The sequence below is a fragment of the Lutjanus erythropterus genome, chromosome 2, assembly GCF_056507025.1.
Source record: "Lutjanus erythropterus isolate fLutEry1 chromosome 2, fLutEry1.hap2, whole genome shotgun sequence".
Classification (NCBI taxonomy): domain Eukaryota; kingdom Metazoa; phylum Chordata; class Actinopteri; order Lutjaniformes; family Lutjanidae; genus Lutjanus; species Lutjanus erythropterus.
In genome coordinates, this window is record NC_139318.1 from 46,528,038 (window position 1) to 46,547,444 (window position 19,407).

General features: G+C 39.8%; 1 protein-coding gene across 1 annotated transcript in view; it reads left to right on the forward strand.

Moving 5' to 3' along the window:
- Window positions 1-1,073: 1,073 nt before the first annotated feature.
- The window catches only part of LOC146332332 (semaphorin-3D), a 116,725-nt gene continuing 98,391 nt past the window's right edge, over window positions 1,074-19,407 (forward strand). The window contains exon 1 of the mRNA XM_084741674.1: window positions 1,074-1,240. The gene's annotated coding sequence lies outside the window, so the exon portion shown is untranslated. The remainder of the gene's footprint in view (window positions 1,241-19,407) is intronic.

Below are 19,407 nucleotides of genomic sequence, written 5' to 3' on the forward strand. Positions count from 1 at the left end.
ATCATACAGATTTTTACTTATATTACAATAAAATCTTGAACAGTATTTATAATACATGTAGCAGTAAATCACTTCTTCAAATACTTACAGGAGAGTTTTATCAACAGGTTATAAACTGTTAAATGTTAGAATAAGTGTATCTGCCTGTTTCTTTATATTTCTCATTACTCTGTATTTGACGTCCTGTGAATGAGGCTCAACAAGCAACCATTTCTGTGGTGCATTTACGAACAGCTCGGACAAATCCCAGTGACTCTACCTCAGTTTTCTTACATTGTGGTGCAGATTTTTTCAGTTTCATTCAAGTAAAGGGGCAGAGAGCTTCTTTCCACATTGATGTGGGAGGGCTAAACTGAGTCAGTGATGTCTTTTAAATCTCTTCTTAAACTTACTCTTTACTGAATTTACCTGAGTTTAAACTTTTTGAACTGTTTTTATTTCTTAAAATGCTTTTATTTTCCTGTTCTTGCCATTTTAAACTGAGTTATTTTATGTATTTTCTTTTAAAACCTGATGACTTTCCAGTCTGCTTTATTTTGCTGCATTTGTGGAACATTTTGTAATGTGAATTTTGAAAAGTGCTCTATAAATAAAGATGATTATGATGATGATGATGGTGATTATTATTATTATTATTATTATTATTATTATTATTATTATTATTATTATTATTATTATTGTTATTATTATTATTATTATTAGTAGTAGTAGTAGTAGTAGTAGTATGTTCACTCTTCTGACCGACTTTCTGTTCTATTCTCACACGTACAAAATTTCCAACATATACAGACATTTTTCATCTCTGTCGTCCTGTTATTTTATACCCTTTTAATGTTATTTTAATGTTTTTTTTATTATTATTATTAATTGTTTGTTTGTTTGTTTATGTTTTTGTTCATTTACTTGTATTTTTGTGAATCTGGGTTTATGTATATGTACTATGTCTATATGCGTGTGAGTGGATCTGAACGACCTCGCAGCTCTGTGAAGCCGGGTGATCCGAGCAGCCAGTGAATGCATCAGCAGCGGGCAGCGGAGGGACGGTGGTGTGTTCAGGGTGAAGGAGTGGTTCAGTTCAGCCCACATGTGTTCGGTTTGTTTATAACGTGTGCAGCCTTCAGGTGAGCAGACCGTGAACGCGTCCAGGAGCCTCCTGATTTCATCTGAAGTGGAATAAACGGACAGAGACACACAGAGACACGCAGGGAGACACAGGGAGACACAGGGAGACATCTGCTCGGTGAGTTTAAAGACGTTTTATTCTGAAATGAGTTTCTGGATGAGACACTTGATGCGCTGCTGCCGCTCAGGAGGAAATAACGAGTGACTGGATGAGACTGTTGTTAGAAAATAAAATGAATTAAGTTCATCAACCTGCTGCTGATGTTACAGACTGAAGTCCTGTGAGAGACTGGAGGAGGACAAAAGTTAGAAAATCAAGTTTAATGTCAATTTGTTTGAAGCTTCAGCGGATCACATGACTTTTCTTTGAGCATCATCACTCTTCATCTCTCAAAACTTTTTTTCTGTCTGAAAAAAAGTTTCATGTGTCTTCAAGCTTGAACTTTAAATAGTTTAAACATGTCTGAGGAGTTTTTGGTTTTCACTCAGAAGTTTCCAGCCTCTGGTCCTTGAAGCTGATCTGATGGTCCCTGGGGACGTTTGGGGACGAGTCATTGTTTTATTGGTTATTAATCTGGTTCCAGGAGTTTTTGGAGGAGACCTGGTGGTCATGAAGGGTTCAACAGTCCTTGAAGAAGCTTCAGCGTTCTTTGAGAACATTCCTGTCTGAGGTTTTGGTCATTGAGGTGGTTCTGAAGGTTCTTGCAGGATATTTTTGCGGTTATTAATAAGGTTCCAGGAGTTTTTGTCTCGGTCATTTAAAACGTTTCAAGGGTTCTTCCAGGTTTCCAGTTTCCAGGAGCTGTTGCCACGGTTTTGGTGCTTTCTGAGGTGGTTCTGGAGGTTCTCATAGATAATTAGAACTGCAACAATTAATTAACAGATAACAAAACTGATCATTATAACTGGGGTTGCAGGAGTTTTTTTATGGTCACTGAGGATGTTTCAAGTCTTCTTTCTTGTAGACATTTTGGTGGTCGTCAAAAGTTTCCAAGCATTCATGAAAGAATTTCATTGGTTATTGAGGATATTCCAGAGAGCGAGACCTGGGAAGAACTTCGGTGGTTTGCTGAGGGGTTCTTGTCAGATATTTGAGGATTATTAATGAGATTCCAGGAGTTTTTGCAGTGTGTCTGTGGACACTGACGATGTTTCAAAGGTTCTTGTTGAGGTTTAGTGTTTGGTGAAATGTTCCAGGAGTTTTAGAGGTGATTCAGCAGGAAGAGGAATATTTTTTTTACTTTATCATCTCAAGAACGACTGCTGAGATCAGAAACCTCACACAGGACAAATATCATCTTTTGCTTCTGGTGTCTCTGTTTTCTGGTGTGATGAAACTGTTGGTCAGTAGATGGAGGGCAGAGTTGTCCCTCACCTCTGGATAAATCTAATAAAATACGTCTCAGATACCTTCAGCTGCAGACAGGACTGTCCGTCTGTCCGTCTGTCTCTCTGCTGTGAGTAAACCTCCCCCAATTGTCCTCTGCCTTTCCTGTTATGGAGTTCAGACCCCCTCTGCTGTACAATCTGTGCTGTTTCCTGCCCCGTGAGTGAGTGAGTGTGTGTGTGTGTGTGTGTGTGAGTGTGTGTGTGTGTGTGTGTGTGTGTGTGTGTGTGTGTGTGTGTGTGTGTGTGTGTGTGTTGAGATTGTTGTCTTCCTGCTGTATTGTGTCATTGTGTCTCCTGTCAAACGGTAGTCCTGCTGCAGTGATGATAATGGACTGATGCTGACACACACACACACCTGTTGGATTTAACCCTTTCACGTCACTACTGAATAATATACGCAAAAAAACAACATTTTATTTGTTTTCTTATATCAAATCTAATCATGTTTTCTTCCTGTGAAACAAAATAACCAATAAACCAACCAGCACAGAGCTCAGGTTCATCAGTGAGCGAGCAACAGAATGAGACGTTCTCCATGTTTGTTATGAACGCCCACTTTCCAACGTTCAAATCAAACTCCTCCCCACGTTATCTCGCTCTTTGTGCTTCTACGTGGATCAACAGGCTATGTGATTAAATAGTTTCTGTCTGTCTTTGTGAGTCTGCGTTGTGTCTTTTATTTTGAAAATTAACCGGATTCTCCCCGCCTCCTCTGTGTCTGACTTCCTGCCTGTTCGATCTGCTCTGTGCTAGTTGACGAGGCATCCGTCGAAAATAGACTTGATGCGTTTTTGAAGCGACGCAGCCACAACTGGGGGTTTTGAGAAACTTGTTCTGTGAGTGTTTCCATTTTCTGCTACTTTCTAAATTTTAGAGACAAATAATCTACTTTTTACTCCACTACATTTCCTTGGTGACTTTAGCTACTTGCACATTTGGTTTACTGATTAGAAAAATAAACTATGACGTGTCATTATAGGTGCAAATGTTTGCCAATCAGATTGTGCTGTGGGCGGGACGTTGAGCAAGAGAGTCGTATCTACAGACAGAGAGAGGCGGGAACGTCAGAGCCGAAGCTGATAATTGGTCAACCCCAAAACTCTACTTTTACTGAAGGGTCTGAGGACAGGTTCCACCTCTGGATGGCTGTTTGGAATCAGAATTTACCAGATAAATACTAATGAAGCTGTTTTATCTCATCTTTGTCATAAAAAGTAAAGAATGATGTTTAAGCTGCTGCTCTGGATCAGTTCACCTCCTGAGAGTCTATTAAAGCTCATTGAGTCAGTCAGAGTCCTCCAGAGGAGAGGACTGTTCCTCTGTGACGTGTGTCAAAACTACACATCAACACAAACTGATGAGTCCAGAGGAAGTCGACACTCGACTGACGGAGAGCGAACAAGAGGCCGAACTGACGGAAAAGAGCTCTGGACCACTAACACGCACAGAGACGCAGATAGAGATCGCCGAGCACGCTGCAGGCTTTCTGCCCGTGTTTTTAAAAGCTGAATCAAGTCGAGCGGCACATCACCCCGAGACCAGAACCAACAAAGACTCCAGATAAAAAAGTCTTATCTGATGGCTGCCGGCCAAAGAGAGCTGAGGTTCAAAGCTGCTGCATCTCTTTCTCCTCTGATCGGCTTTTTGTTTCAGTCACTTGAGGAAAAATCTTAAACAGACGAATGGAGGCCGCAGCATGAATCATAAAATCATAAAACAAGCAGATCATACAAACAAAAGTTATGTGATAGTTTTCACTTCATTATTTTATGTTGTTTTAAGTTTTTCTTCCAACAAAAAGACAAAGACTCTGTTGTCATAATGTTGCAACCAAGACAGACAGAAATCTGAAACACCGTCGCTCCCTGCTTTCATTCATCTGCTCTTCTTTATTTAAAAAAGATGCCAAAGGAAACACAGAGGTGATTTGATGTTTTGGTGGAGTTTGACTGACATTAATAATGAGTGTTTTCCTTCTCATCATGTAGGAATGATGCTTATTGTTATTGGAGGTTCACAGATCGCTCACATTAACAGATTAACATGTCAAACACCAGCCGCCTTCATCCACATTATCACTCCACGTCACGTCTGAGGAGTCCCAACTGTTCCCGAGGTCTAAAGGTCCTTTTAGGACGTCTCAGACTGCATTTACACGCACAGGATTATCATGAATATGACTACAGCTGCAGTGATTATTGAATTAATCTATTAGCAGCAAAAAAAAATCAAACATTGTCTGGTTCCACCTCCTTCAATGTGAGGATTTGCTGCTTTTCTTTCTCATTTATGACAGAGAATGAGGACTTTTTGTTTTTTGGACTGTTGGTTGGACAAATGAAGCAAATCAAAGACGTCACTTTGGGCTCTAAGAGATTGTGATCAGCATTTTCCACAATTTCTTGACATTTTTAGATGAAATCATTAATTGTGAAATGAAAGTAATTGTTAGTTGCAGCTCTAAATTTGATAATATTCCAAATTTGATACAGGTCAAGTAAACAGCATGTTTCATTTGGATGTTCTGATTAAGGCCGTTTTTCCAAATGCAGCATGTTCAGATTAAGACGTGGGATGTGATGATATAATCATGATTTTAGGAGCATTCTTGAGACGCATTCAGAATACATGGGAGTTTTTTTTTTAAATCATGCAGTCAGCTCTGCAAACAAACCAACTAGCCAACACTTGTTTGGCTGGAAAAAAAAAAAAAAAAAGAAAGCCCGGAATGATTTCTGGTCAGGAGGAGAAACACACCGGCGCTTAAACATAATGAAAGACCTGGATGTAAACAGGTTTTTTGGATGTATGCAAATATGGCAACGCCGGCCTTTTCAAGAAAGAAATGAAAGACAAGAAAGACAGAGGCTGCACTCTGAAATGTGCATCTCATTCTCCACGCATGTAAGTTCCATACGTTCTCTGAGGTTTCATACAGGTTGTGCATCTGTTTGAAACGCAGGTCTGTTTTTCATTCTGTTTGGCACCAGCTCACTCTTCACATCTGACCTCTCCATGTGGAGACGAGTCCTGGCAGCAGGACAGTGAGACGCTGTTCCAGCTCCCCGGAGGCAGGACGTGTTCACATCAACATTTCTTGTTGAAATGAGAAGAACTAAATCAGTTTGTGCCCGGGAAGCTTCTCCTCTCTGCATTTAGGGCTTTTAGACTGTAATATGCATCCTGAAGCAATTACACTGTAGGTTTGTACACACTCTGTATTTACACACAGGAACACACACACACACACACACACACACACACGCTCTTTTCTGTTTTGTGTTTCTGTAGTTTACCTGTGACTGTGTGTGTTTGCATATTTGGAACTGATACACATTTGCAATAACAATTAAAATCTTGTTGTCAAAATTCAGAAAAACATCAAAATCACAAACACAGAATTAGTTGAAATACCTTTAAGCGTTATGTTTAATTAAAACAGAACTTTTCAACAACATCTTAAAACAAAAAGCTGCCTGCAACATTTCATAAAGTTACTGAAAACTTTAATAGACGACAAAATGTCTTCCTGAAGTTTTACAAAATGATTAAAGAGAGAAGGGCAGCTTCATCAGAGCCAAAGTAGCACATTTTTAAATTAATTTATTTATGTATTTTAATGGCTCATTTGGTCCAACCAGTATTTGTGAAGCTGAAAACGAAGAACGTTTAGCAAATTATCAACATGTTTTTTTTTGTTTTTTTTTTGGTTGTTAACTGATTTTGACAACCAATACCAAGACAACACAAGCTATTATAATTTCCTTAATTTCCTGTGTACTTTATTATTACTGCAGTTTCTTTGCATCAGCCTCAGCAGGTACGGAGGATTGAACGTCCACGTTTGTGCACACGGGGCAGAAATGCTCCTTTGTGAGGATATTCTTCTGTGAGCTCGAACGTCATGAGCTCCATTTCTCTCTCTTTATCAGTCTTTTGCCTCGATGCACGACGTCTCCTTCCTCCCTTCAAAACAAACAAATGAACAAAAAACCCCAAAGCATTCAAATACTGACTTGGATGTTGATTACCATAGCAACGGGAGAAGATCATCCCAAATCTTCATATTAGACCAAATTTACATTTTAATATTGTTCATTACAGTATAATTTATCCAAGGTGACATTTTTAATTTGCTTTTTCTTTTAATGACCAAAAACAGCAGCAAATTCTTCACATTTTCGCCTGAAAAATGACTGAAATTATTAATTATTAAAATATTTTTCCATTGATTTTCTGATAATTGACTAATCAATTAAGTGACTAATTGACTAATTCCTGTGAATTCTGTGCAACTGTACAACTTTGTCCAAACTTTGCAACTTTTCCACAAATTTGCTGTCTGTGAGTTTTACCAATCACAGCACTGCCTTATGGAAACGGTGGTGATTTGTTTTATTATCCACTATCTTTATTTGTCATTCTCACTGACATTTATCAACGCTCTGTGCACTTTTATTTTATTATTTTGTGCTGTTTTGACTGAGTTTGAGCTCCAAAAAGATTCTGCTTCTTTGTGAAACGCCCCCTGCTGCACTGCATTTACAAATAAAGCAGATTTTTTATATTTTTTTCTTTTCACAACACTGTGCAGTTTTATTCTCCCTGGAACAAATTAGCTCTAATTTTTTTTTAATGAATTATACAATTGCAGTTTTCACTTGTCCTGCAATTTCCTTGCAAAAAATACCTAAAACAATCCTACAACATGCATTACAATTATTTTAGAAAAGCTGCAGTGAAATCAGCCGTTGAAGGCCGCAACAATCCCAAAAAAAGGCCGGTGAACCCCTGAAGAGACTGTAAAGTGAGCGTGTCCATGTATGTGTGCTTTGATTGGCTCAGGCAGGCTTTCTAATCTGTAACTGCAGTTCTGTGATAACAAAATACAAATCTCTGTGAAACTTTTATTTGACCTTTGACCTTCGGTATTCATAAACATCTCATCACGTCCCTGCGTCCCCGCTGCACGGTAAAGACTGATGCTGGCTGTTAGTGTGAGTTAAGACCTGCGGGCCGGCGGCTGCAGCAGTCTGGCTCTCAGGACGGAGGCAGAATGAGACTTTACATCACTTTTAATGGAGGAGCTGACAATGTGCATTGAGTCACTAACAGGGACGTGGCCCATTTCACAAAGTCACTTGTAAACGTTTTATATCCTCACTGGGCGAGTTTACATTAGAGAAGGGAAACTAGATGAAAAAAAATCACAGAGCGGTGATAAACGTCGTGGAAACTCCCTCACTGGTTTTTTGGAAAACTTAAAGATGCAATAAATTAGATTTTTATAACCTTGCAGAATAAATTATCCACAGTATACTGTCTGTGCATTCTTATTGATCCCCAGAAATGACTCAATCATTGAAAAAAAAACATTTCCTGAATCAGTTAGATTAAAATATGACAATGAAAAATATTAAACGGATAAACATTTACATCATGTCTAAAGGAAAATATGGCTAATATTAAGGAAAGTTAGCGACACAAAACAACGGCTCACATGTTAAATTAATTAACCTAAAAAAAAATGAGACCATCCCCAACTTTCTCTGTTGCTTCTAACAGCCAACCGTTTTACCAGAAAAATCTGAGGGATGTGACTGAATGTGTACAAATCATCCACTGGTTTGTGGACTATCATTCTGCAACCTCAAGTGTGGGAAAAATGATGAAGTCTGGGAAAAATGGGGTAACTTGCCATCTTGGTTTTTGCAGCCAGTGCGTGATCAGTATGGACGAGAGCGTGGAGCTGGAGGGTGACGCACTGCGTTTCTTCTGTTCTAACTAAACAGTCACTAAATTATGTTTCTGAACACATTTTTAGGTGAGAAATAGACAATATAGTCACAGAATATTTATCCGTATTTAATAAGCACTGTTTAGTTTGACAGTGATTCTTGAGCCCTTTGTGTTTCACTGTAGAATAACGATCACACAGACGCCCCGACCTAAATCACACCCTGCTTTATGATCTACAAATTTACAAAATTAACATCATGTTGTATTGAAGAAGTCTTGAAACTAGCGAGTTGGACCATAAACTCATGAGAAAACTGTTTACTGAGGTCATTAATCAAGTGCGAAGTCGCCCCCTGCTGGCTACTAGAGAGAATGCAGGTTTAAGACACTCCTGCATTGCATTTAAGGCCTGGAAGCTCCACCCACTTTTTCATGTATGGTCTATGGATGTGACATGCATGCTGTCACTTCTGCTCCCCTACGACACCAACAGTGCGCAACACTAGCTAACGTTAGCTAAGGTCAACAAATGACAGCACCCACCACCACACAGAGTCCAAAGTCAAAGCTAACATGTGAAATATATTGACATGTTGTGGTTGTAGCTGGCTAGTGTTAGCTAACATTAGCTTGCTTGCTAACATGGACTAATTGCTAGCTAGCTAACGTAGCAAAATACAGTCTTGAGTGTAGAGCGTGAGCTAATGGACCCAGACAGTCGGGGCTGAGAGATTCTGGGTTGTGAACTGAAAATATAAACGAATTATCACTTAACTAATTTTGTTAATCATTACAATAATTAATCTTTGGAGAAACATCTGCATACTCAGAGTGAACGTTGGTAGTGTGGTTCCCATACAGTGTATAACAGGCTGTTATATGTATGTAATGTATATGTGACAGTTGGGAATGTCTTTAGGAACAAGACTGATGATAAAACAATATGAAGTTCTGTGTTACACCCTGATCCAGCTGCACACACACCAACCTAATGTCACCATGTCACTGCTAATGAGTGAAATCAGGTTTTTTTTTCTTTTCTTTTAAAGAAACCTAAACGTCCCACCACGTTTATTAAACACCTTCTGTCCCACACCCATGAAATCATGTCTCCTCTGTTCGCACATTTTGTCCAGTTCTGATTCTGAGTCGTTGTTTGAGAAACGAGGACTTTCAGTTGATGATTATTCCCAAAGCAGTGATTACAGTTATTCCTTAAGGTGCCTTGATTGAGATGTAATTGTGAGTCGTTGATATTAAAGGTGTAGATGAACAGAAATCTCAGCAGCGACTTAGGCGTTTCCTTGTTTATGTCATAGATCTTTTAAAATTTAATTTAATTTGTCATATGTTGGCTTGAATCATGGATGATTTTATTCTGGATGTGTGACTTCTGTTCTGTGGTATGTTGCCGTTTTTTTCTTTTAATATAATACAGCAGAATCTCATATTAAAATAACATGCTCTCATCTAGATAAAAGAAACTGAATTAAGACTAAAGTCTGAAATGTAGGTAACCTGTTCCATTCATCGATCCATTTCCCACCACTTAGCAGGTTTCTGGTCATAATGCTGACAGGTAAGGTCAGACGTCCTCCTCCCTCGATGCTTCCTGCAGCCCCTCCTGCAGCATTCCCAGCCCAGATGGGATAATGAATCTCTCCAGCAGGTTATGGACCTACCCTGGGGTCTCTTTCCAGTTGGACATACCCAAAATACCTTTCCCCGAGTCCAGGAGGCATCCTGATCAGATTCCTGAGGCCTCATGTGAGCAACAATCTCATTCTTTTGGTCATTACTGTGAGCTCCTAACCACAGCTGACTGTACACCAGTCCCTGCTCTGTCTTACCCTCACTGAGGAACAAGACCCTGAGAACTTAAACTGCTTCACTTGTGGTAGCAACTGACTGGCTGTCTTTGCATAAGAACCGTCTCCACATGGGTCTTGAGTGACCACTTCTGATCAGATCTCACTTCCCTGCTTTATATGCTGTTGAACATCATTTCCGGTTGTTATATGATGTTGCGTTGCCACAAGTATGTTCTTCCACTTACACAGAGGACTTTAAAAATGAATGTCATGTTTCTGCTGTTCACCAGTTGAACTGTTCACCACAGCAAAATAAAAGCATTTGAGTGAAACCTGCTAGCATGAGTTCTGGCACACAGAAATAATGTCCACTGAGCATATTGATACTGGATGGAACCATTCAGTGTTTTGGCAAGACTGAAGAGCTGATCCACAGCTCCTTGATAGAATCCACATTACTCCTCCAGAATCTGAGGTTCAACGGTCGGCTTCTCAGGAAACTGGGAACAACCACAGCCGCTGCCCCTGAACTCCACACCAACATGGAAAACAAGTGTCGACTGTGACAGCATCTCAGGATGAATCTCATCCACCCTTGGTGACTTACCACAGGAAGTGAGTGGCTAATAGGGATATCATGATACCATAAGCTGCAGAGAGCAAGTGATGCTTTTGTCTGTATTTGCCTCAGCATCCAGTAAATGTTCTTCACTTTATTCCATCTGTGTGGATCTGTAGTAATTACACTGTGCAGAAAAAGAACAGAGTCCACAGTTTTAAGATTTAAGCTATTTTGCGGTGTTTTGAGCATTGATCAGCTGAGCTGATGGAGAGCTCTGGATGTGCTGCTGTGTGTGCAGCTGCAGGCAGCATGTGTGTTTGACTGAGAGGGAGACAGAGAGGAGGACAGGAAGGTGGAAGGAGGACTATTGTATGCTGTCTTTCCTGAAGTCATCAATACTCCGACCGCTGTTTTGTCACTTGACCTGCCCATCCTAATCTGTGGTATTTTCTAGAAAGTCAATCCGAACCTGCTAGCCATCTCGTCCCCTTCAAACAGTGATGTGGTGAGACTTAACGCATCTGCAGGAGAGCTGAGAGAAAGATGTTTTTAAAGGTGTCTGGATGTTCAGCTCTCAGTACTTTTGCAGCATCTAATTGAATCTCTGCGGTTTGAAGTTTAGTTTCTCTCCTGTGTTGCTGTTTGTACTTTCAGATATCTGCTTTATTGATCTGTTGCATTTTCACTTTCAGTTGTGTTCAGTTAATGCAAAGGAAAGTCCCAGTTAATTTCCTGTTTTGCTGCTTCATAATAAAAGCTTTTAAATAACAAAACAACAGGGAAATTTGATTGTGAAAAAATTATAGGAAATGCAGCTTATATCTGCTCGACTTTAAACAAGTGCCTCATGTATGGTTTAGCGTTTATTCACGAGTTGGACATTGAACCTGCATTTTCAGAGTTGAAGATAAAGTATTTTGTAAACCAGAAAAATGTGACTTCTTGAGCAAAAATGCAGCAGTTTTCACTTGGTCACACAGTCGTTGCTCATTACTCCTCAGAAACAATGGTCACACTCTAATGGACAAAGAGGTTTTCACCCAACATTTGTTTTTAAAGTACATTTTTTATGGCTTAATCTACACAATATTTATCCTGGTAAAATTAATGTGCACAGATGCTCCTCTTCACCAGCTCTCTGCTTGACCTTCACTCTCTTTCAGGCTTTTGTAGCTCCACTGGGGAAGTTTAAGGTTAAGTGTCTCGCTCAGTGCCGGCGCACAAGTAGCTGATGAGGGAGGGGAAGCAGTTCCTCTGGAGCCCACTCCCTGATTTTTCCACCTCAAACTCAAACTGTACAATCACAAACCTGTTCCACCAACCACCCAGTAGTCGTCTGGGTCGGCAGAGGCGGCCTCGCCCTTCACCTTGTGGTCGCTGAATGAATGATGGCAGGTTTCGTTGAGTTTCATCATCCTGTTGTCGCCTATTCAGGCTGATCTTGAGGTTAAAATCACAAGATTAAACATTCAAAGCCATGATTGAAATGTTATATGGCCCGAAACCGCAGCTAAACACACACACAAAATATGCAGACGCACCACATTGATGAAGAGCCCAGAATAACATCCTCTTCATCCTCTGTGAAGTGATTAAATAAATCCCTTCTTCTTCTTCCTCCTCCTCCAACCCACAGCTATCCAGCTCTGGGACCCTCGTGTGTTTAGAGAGCTGATAACAAACACACACTTTTGTGAGGCTGAGAAATTCCCCACCTTTTAATGCACCGGTGCTTTGACCACAAAGGACACAAAAAACACAACACACACCCGAAGAATGAGACACAAGGAGACAAAAAGACTGAGAACGAGAGACTCTATTCATTGCTTCATGTAAAAATATTGTTATCGTTCCAGCTCACGTCAACACTCACCACACTTACTGTCAGTACGCTGCTGTGTGTGTGTGTGTGTGTGTCTGCACAGGGGAATGTGTGTGTTTTCCTCTGTGGTTGATACACATACTTACTTATGAGAAGTTATCCTCATTATAGATAAGACAGGCTTCACATGGTGAAACTTTCATGCAGTTGCATGAAACATAATTTACTTACTTACATTTTAGGGGAATCATTGATTCTTGTTATTTTGCATCATCGTCTTCAAGACTGATTTCAACCTAAATGGACAATAACACAGAAAAGATGATTCTTTAGTGTATCCATCAGTGCACATCACACACGACAGACAGACGTGAAAGACGTGACAATAAAATCATTATAAAAGACGATGAAAACAATGTGAGGGGGAAACTCAAGACTGCTGGTACAAACTTTAGACTTTGAGTACATTTCACAGCCTGTACTTTTTCACTTTCACTTGAGTAAAGAGTCAATACTTCTACTTTTACCAGTATTCTTTTTTTTTTTTTTTACACAAACATCTGATCCTCTGCATGATTAAAGAATGTGTGGACTTTGGCCACCTCTGATGCAGCTCCAAAGTAAAATAAATCTAGATATAATATAGATATATCTGTCCTCTGACAGAAGTATGAAATTGTAGCCTGATCCATGATTATGTTTTATAAAACAGCACAGATTGTCATCAGAACCTTTTTATTGAAGCATAGCTTTAACTAAATTAGCAATAACAATAATCACCTGTGAAATGCAGGGTCAGACTTTTCCATGTTCACGTTTGTTTGAAGTGTCCAAGAGATCATCTTGGCTTTTATTATTTCGTTATTTTTGGTGATTGGTTATTTTTGCGGTTTTGCAGTAAGAGTGTGTATTGTAAGGTGAGTGTGTGTGAGAATGTTTGAGTGTGTGTGATCATTTCTGAGTGTCTGTTATGGTTGAACTAGCTCCAAGCCTGAGACAATCACTGCTGTGGAACTAACTCTGTGTGTGTGTGTGTGTGTGTGTGTGTGTGTTAGTCCATCCTCTAGGCGATGTGCTTTCACAGGCGTAAAATGACCCTATTGTGGTTAATGGTTGTTAGGATGCTCTGTGTGTGTTTTGTTGTTTTTCCTTCCTCCTCTGCTTTTTCCTGAGTGTGTGTGTGTGTGTGTGTGTGTGTGTGTGTGTGTGTGTGTGTGTGTGTGTGTGTGTGTGTGTGTGTGTGTGTGTGTGTGAAAGAAATAGAGAGATGTGAGGAGAAGAATGTGAGAAGACATCTGAACAGAAAAAGAGCATGTCTGCCCTATATGATTGGTTATCGTTGCCTGCATTATTTATTTTTGTATTTAACTTATATTTACCTGAAAGTCTCTTCTTCTGTGGTATGTTGGTGACAGACGTGTAAAGAGAAAGAGAGTGAGAATAATAGAAACAGAGTTACATCATGACAGGTATACATGTTAATAAATAAAGAGTTCAACACTTGGGAGATACGTGAACTTGGTTTAGCACAAAGACAGGAAACAGCGAGCCTCGTTCGCGTAACAAAAAACTAAAACTACTACTACTAATAATAATAAATCCTAATTTAAATGCATTGATACTATTTAGAATAATTATTGTGAAAACTCCAGGCAAACCACAGGGAGAGAAATGAGGAGAGTTGGAAAGCATGGGACGGATATTTCATCATTTATTAGAATCAGAATCAGATCTTTTTTTTTTTTATCACATATAATATCACTAATATAATTGATAGTAGATTATCTGAGTTTTCTTGCCAGATTTGCTCATTTAGTGCAGAAAAAGTAGATCAGGAAATCAGCAAATTAAGCAGGCAGTGTTCGCAGCATTTCAGCTTCCTGTGTGTTCCTGACGGAAACAAAAAAGCATATTGACCAGAATGTCAAACTCTTCCTTTAAGCTAGATCATAAAGTCACAGAGGGCTGCAGATAATTGCTGTTTCTAGAGGATAATATTACATTCTGCATAATTTTCTCAATGTCAAGACCAAAATCAACACTGAACCGAGTGTTTGTGTCTCTCTGACACTGTTGCACTGGGTGACCTGTTCCTCCATTATCATGAACGCATTCAATCCCTCACACACCCCTCTGCTGCCCCAAATACTCACTAGAGCACCAAATGTAGATTAATCTACCACTGAAAATAGACCCCAACAAATGCACGACTTCCCCTAGTTTGTTTGTTTAAAAACCACAGGAAGCAGCTATTTCTTTTAAAGGAAACTATATGTTCTTGACACCGTTTTTAAGATTTATTTCTTCACTAGGAACCAATAGGATTGTTCTTTCTCAAATCAGATCTTTTCTTGGGATTTCTTGACAATAAGAGCAACATACCATAATGTCAGCCTTATGATTTAATATCTGCAAAACACCTGTTTGTGTGAAATATTTCATGAAATCTGGGTGTGTGAGAAGTGAGTTATGATCCTTTGGATTCCTTTCATACACACTATGACCTGTTGGAAATTAGTTTTAATACAGTGGATCTTTTATTCTTTTATCTTCATTTACTCAGCCTGCCTGCAGTAACACAAACCTGTCTGGTGTCATATTATTAAAGCTGTTTTAACGTTGGTCTAAGCCAACTTATGATATATTACATGTCAAAATGTTGCTGCTAGGAGCAGAAAACAGAACAGAGACAAACAAGTAAAACTTTATTGGTGCAGTAATTTTAATTCCAAGTTAAATGCAATGTGTTGTGTGCAGAGTATTAAAAGTATATGTGGTGACAGAGATGCACAGACAGAGAACAGACCACCCAGTCAGACTGACATCAGTGTCTCCGTCCCAGAGGACGTGACAGCTGAGCAGCTCAGGGTTTATATATCAGCTGCCTCACAAGGAGACAAGACAGCGGGTCACTGCTGAGGATGGACTGCCTTAAACAGGAGGTCAGGGCCCAGTGTGGGTCACTGGCCTGGTTCTACTGGGGGGGGGCCCCGGCCTGCATGACAACAATGGAGGAGATTAGCTCTGAAATGTCATGTCCACCCTGAGAAAGACGGCTGTGGGGTCCTACAAGATGACGGACTGAGCTAGATAAAATAAACTGTGGTATGTCTTTAAAAATATATACATACTTTTTGGGAAAACCCTTAAACAGAGAGTTGCAGTAATGTAGCAAATGCACGTATGAGTTTGGGAGAAAGAAATCCTGTGATTCTGGAAATGTTTTTGATTTGTAAAAAGGGTAACCTTGTTGATGTGATCCTTAAAGCTGAGTTCACCATCCAACGTTTAGAGCAGCTGTAGTAGCTAGAGCCCAGCTGACACTGGACTTTCAGGGCTGACACAGATAGAGTAAAAAAATTGCAATATCAAAATATATTGGACGATATTCTTTCTTAGCTGTGACCAGCAGCTCTATACGTCACGATGCTGGTCGATTAGTCGGTCCACAAAAATACCTCACCCTTTGCCAGCCACAGTTTTCACCCAAGGAGGCTCAAATTTGGCAGTGTGTTCAAATGTATGTGTCAGTGAACGTGTGTGTTTGTGTTCATGCCACAAAAAGGGAGGTGTGGCAATGGGAGTGGACAGACTCGAACAATATTTAGGGGAAAAGTTTGTCATGAACCAAAGGACAGCTGAGTAACTGTTCATGACAAGTGGCAGTGGGCGTGCCCTAAAACTAAAAGGTGCTTAAATTTTAATTGGATCAGTGCCAAACTAATGATCTGTTGGTCGTAGATTGTTGAGGGAAGCATCACTGCACTCAGCAGAGCCCCTTCATCATTGGTAACTTATGCCCCGCCCCTACATTTTAGCTCTGCCCCTTTCATAATGCATTTGTTGAAGACTCTTATAGCCTGAATCAATGGCAGAAACTCCTGCAGAAAAAGTCCCTATTCCAGCATTAGCAACTATTGCCTAAACTACAAAAGGAACAGTTATCAGAAAGAGAATCAAAGAGTCCAGCAACACGCTGCATGTCCGTGAGGACTCGGGTATAGAGCTGAGGCACAGAGCTGACAGACAGCTGCTGAGAGCCAGGGAGCTTTGGGGGAGAGAGCCGGGGACAGACAGGAGCTACTGGTTGAAGAAATTCTAGAGTCACACTGAATTTGCTTTGATGCACTACTGTACTGGTAGAAGGACGGCTCAGAGTTTATGTTTCAGTCTTGCTTCTCAACCTGTCTACAGCAGTGACGCACAAAAGAGCCGACGGCACTTGAATGTTTACTGTGCGCTAATTAGTCTGTCCATGTTGACTTCTGACCGGAGGAGAGCTGTAGTTTAAAGTGACTTTTGGGGACAGAAGAGAGACAGGAGGGACAAAGCAGAAACAACTGGTTTCTCAGGTGAGTAAACTGTTGTGGGTGTACATGAAGCACGTGCATCTACCTGTGTTTGTCTGGCAGGAGGAGCTCAGGACGGAGAGGTAACGTTGGTATCTAGACTCAACAATCAGCTGTTTTGTAGGCTTTCTGCCTGCTGCAGCTTTAACTGTTTGTTCCAGGCACTTCTAGGAGTCATTGTTGGACTAAGCATAGTTCATTTTTCACTGGTGATGGATCGCCTCGTCCCCTACACTTTAATTTAATTAATTGTTCAAACTTTCCTCCTTGGTTTGTGATCCTGTCACATTATTTTAGTGATCTGGACTCTGGACAACCAAAATGACAGTTGTTTTTCCTGACAGTGTTTTGATCCCAGTCAGATCTTCATCAGATCATCATCATCACCATGATAAATATGTCAAAATAATTAACAGTAAAATAAATACTTCAATTCCAAAGTAAGAGACTGATGTCACCTTGTATCTGTGACAGGCGCCTGCATCATGTTAAGTTTATCAGACTTTAAATTCACTGATATCAACACGTTCTCGTCTAGACATGAGCTCATTTGCATAAACAGTCTTTTGACGTTTTATTGGACCGTCACACTGTTTCACAGCCAGACCTGTAGTGTTCACGAATATTCATCAAAATGTTTGTTTTAAAACTTCCTGATGATTTCCATCACAGACGGAGGACATAAAAAGTCAGCGTGATTTAGTTTCCTTCCTTTTGGTGACAGAGTTTCTCTTAATGTGCAGAAAAACTTTAATATCCATCGAGCTGAGAAATATTAACAAACGAGTGAGATAAAGTACAGTTTCAGATGAATGTATCTGAAGCTGTCCTGATTTCATTGTAGCTCAGTTCTTATGCAACTTATCAGTGTTTAGAAAAGAGGTTTGGTGCTGCCAGATTAAACAGACTGAAAACCACCTGCTGCTGTTAATCATTCCCTTACATATTAATCACACTGTATTTGTTATTGCTCTGTTTTTTCTATAGAATTTCATCAGTCTATTGGTGACTCACGGAATCATTCTCATTTTTTCCTCCTCTGTTTCTTGGAAATTATTTATTTTTTGTAATGTCTCCACCAAAAATTACCACCAAAGTCAAGTTTGAGTGCACTCATTGACAGATAAATCCTTTTTCTGTCCAACCTCAGGCCGCTGCCAGTGTTATGGTGTGTTACTAGAGTTGTTTAATGTTTTACTCGACTGCATCGAAAATGCAAAATGTTTACAACCTCGTTTGAAGGCGGAGCGACAAGTCCAAAGTCATAGTGTGGGGGAGACCTGATATCGTTTAATTATGGGGATAACACTGCACATTTTCAGACAGTCTCTCCTGGAAGACAGTTTTGTGCCCAGTTATTCACGTGAAAAGTGACAGAAATCGCCGTGTAACAAATGAAAAAAGAACTAGAAAGAGAAGCTTGAAGTCAGACAAGCTATTAAACTGTTCTGAAGAAGGATGCTGCCATCTTTACGCAATCAGACTTCAAGACAGCGACCAAATGGAAGACACGTTAAAATTTTACATGGTTACATTCATGCAAGTGGCCCAATCTTGCAGAAAAGTTAACTCCCTTTCAATGGCAGTGATTATACCTAACGAGGTGTCAGCTAATTTGATTTTTAAAGTTAACATTTTATTAAGTTATTAAGCAAAAATTAGCTAGCTACCTGAAATGAATATTAGGGGCAGGAGAAAAAAAAAATCCTTAAGTATTGTGATTATTATTTTTTTTTTTTTACTATTTCTCAATCATTCTTTTTTTATTTCCCACGTCTAGTGATAAGAAAAAGCAAAGAAAAAATGCAATAAATCAATAAATTTTGATATTGATCGAAATACTTTTAGAATCACAATACTGAAGAATCACAAAACATATTGAATCGGGGCCCAAGTATGAATAACTGGCCAGCTTTTTTATGAATTTGTAATAATAATGATATACCAGTACAGATTTCATTGATTCACTATTTTGTCTGGATGAAAAACGTCTTAAAGTTAGATTTCAGTTTCAGAGGTTTTCTTAAGCATCTTTTCATCAGCATGCAGCATCGCTGATGTCATGTTCTACCAAAAAAAGAGAGGAAGAAGGAGAAGACAAGCGTGCGACCAACAGAGAAAGTTGATATCATCGGTGCTTCCAGTGGAAAAGTTTGCAGCCCTGTCAGTCAGCCTTCTTTTTATACTCACACTTTCATCTTTATGTGCTCTTATTGTGTTGGACAAGGAACAAAAGGCACGTTTACACACACACACACACACACACACACACACACACACACACACACACACACAAACCTCACCCATCCACAGAGCATCTATTTGTGTGTGTGTGTGTGTGTGTGTGTGTGTGTGTGTGTGTGTGTGTGTGTGTGTGTGTGTGTGAGCTGGCACACAAACAGCAGCTCTATCAGACTCTATTGTATCATTGTGTTTATCTAGCCGACTAATTAATAACCTCTTATCAGAGCAGAGGCAACAATAAAGTATTTCTGCCAAACCAAACGCTTCCTTCCCCTCCGTGACCATCTGAACAAACCCGGGAGCTGGCGCCAAGTGACCTCGATACAATGCACAGCAGACACACACACACACACACACATGGACTGTAGC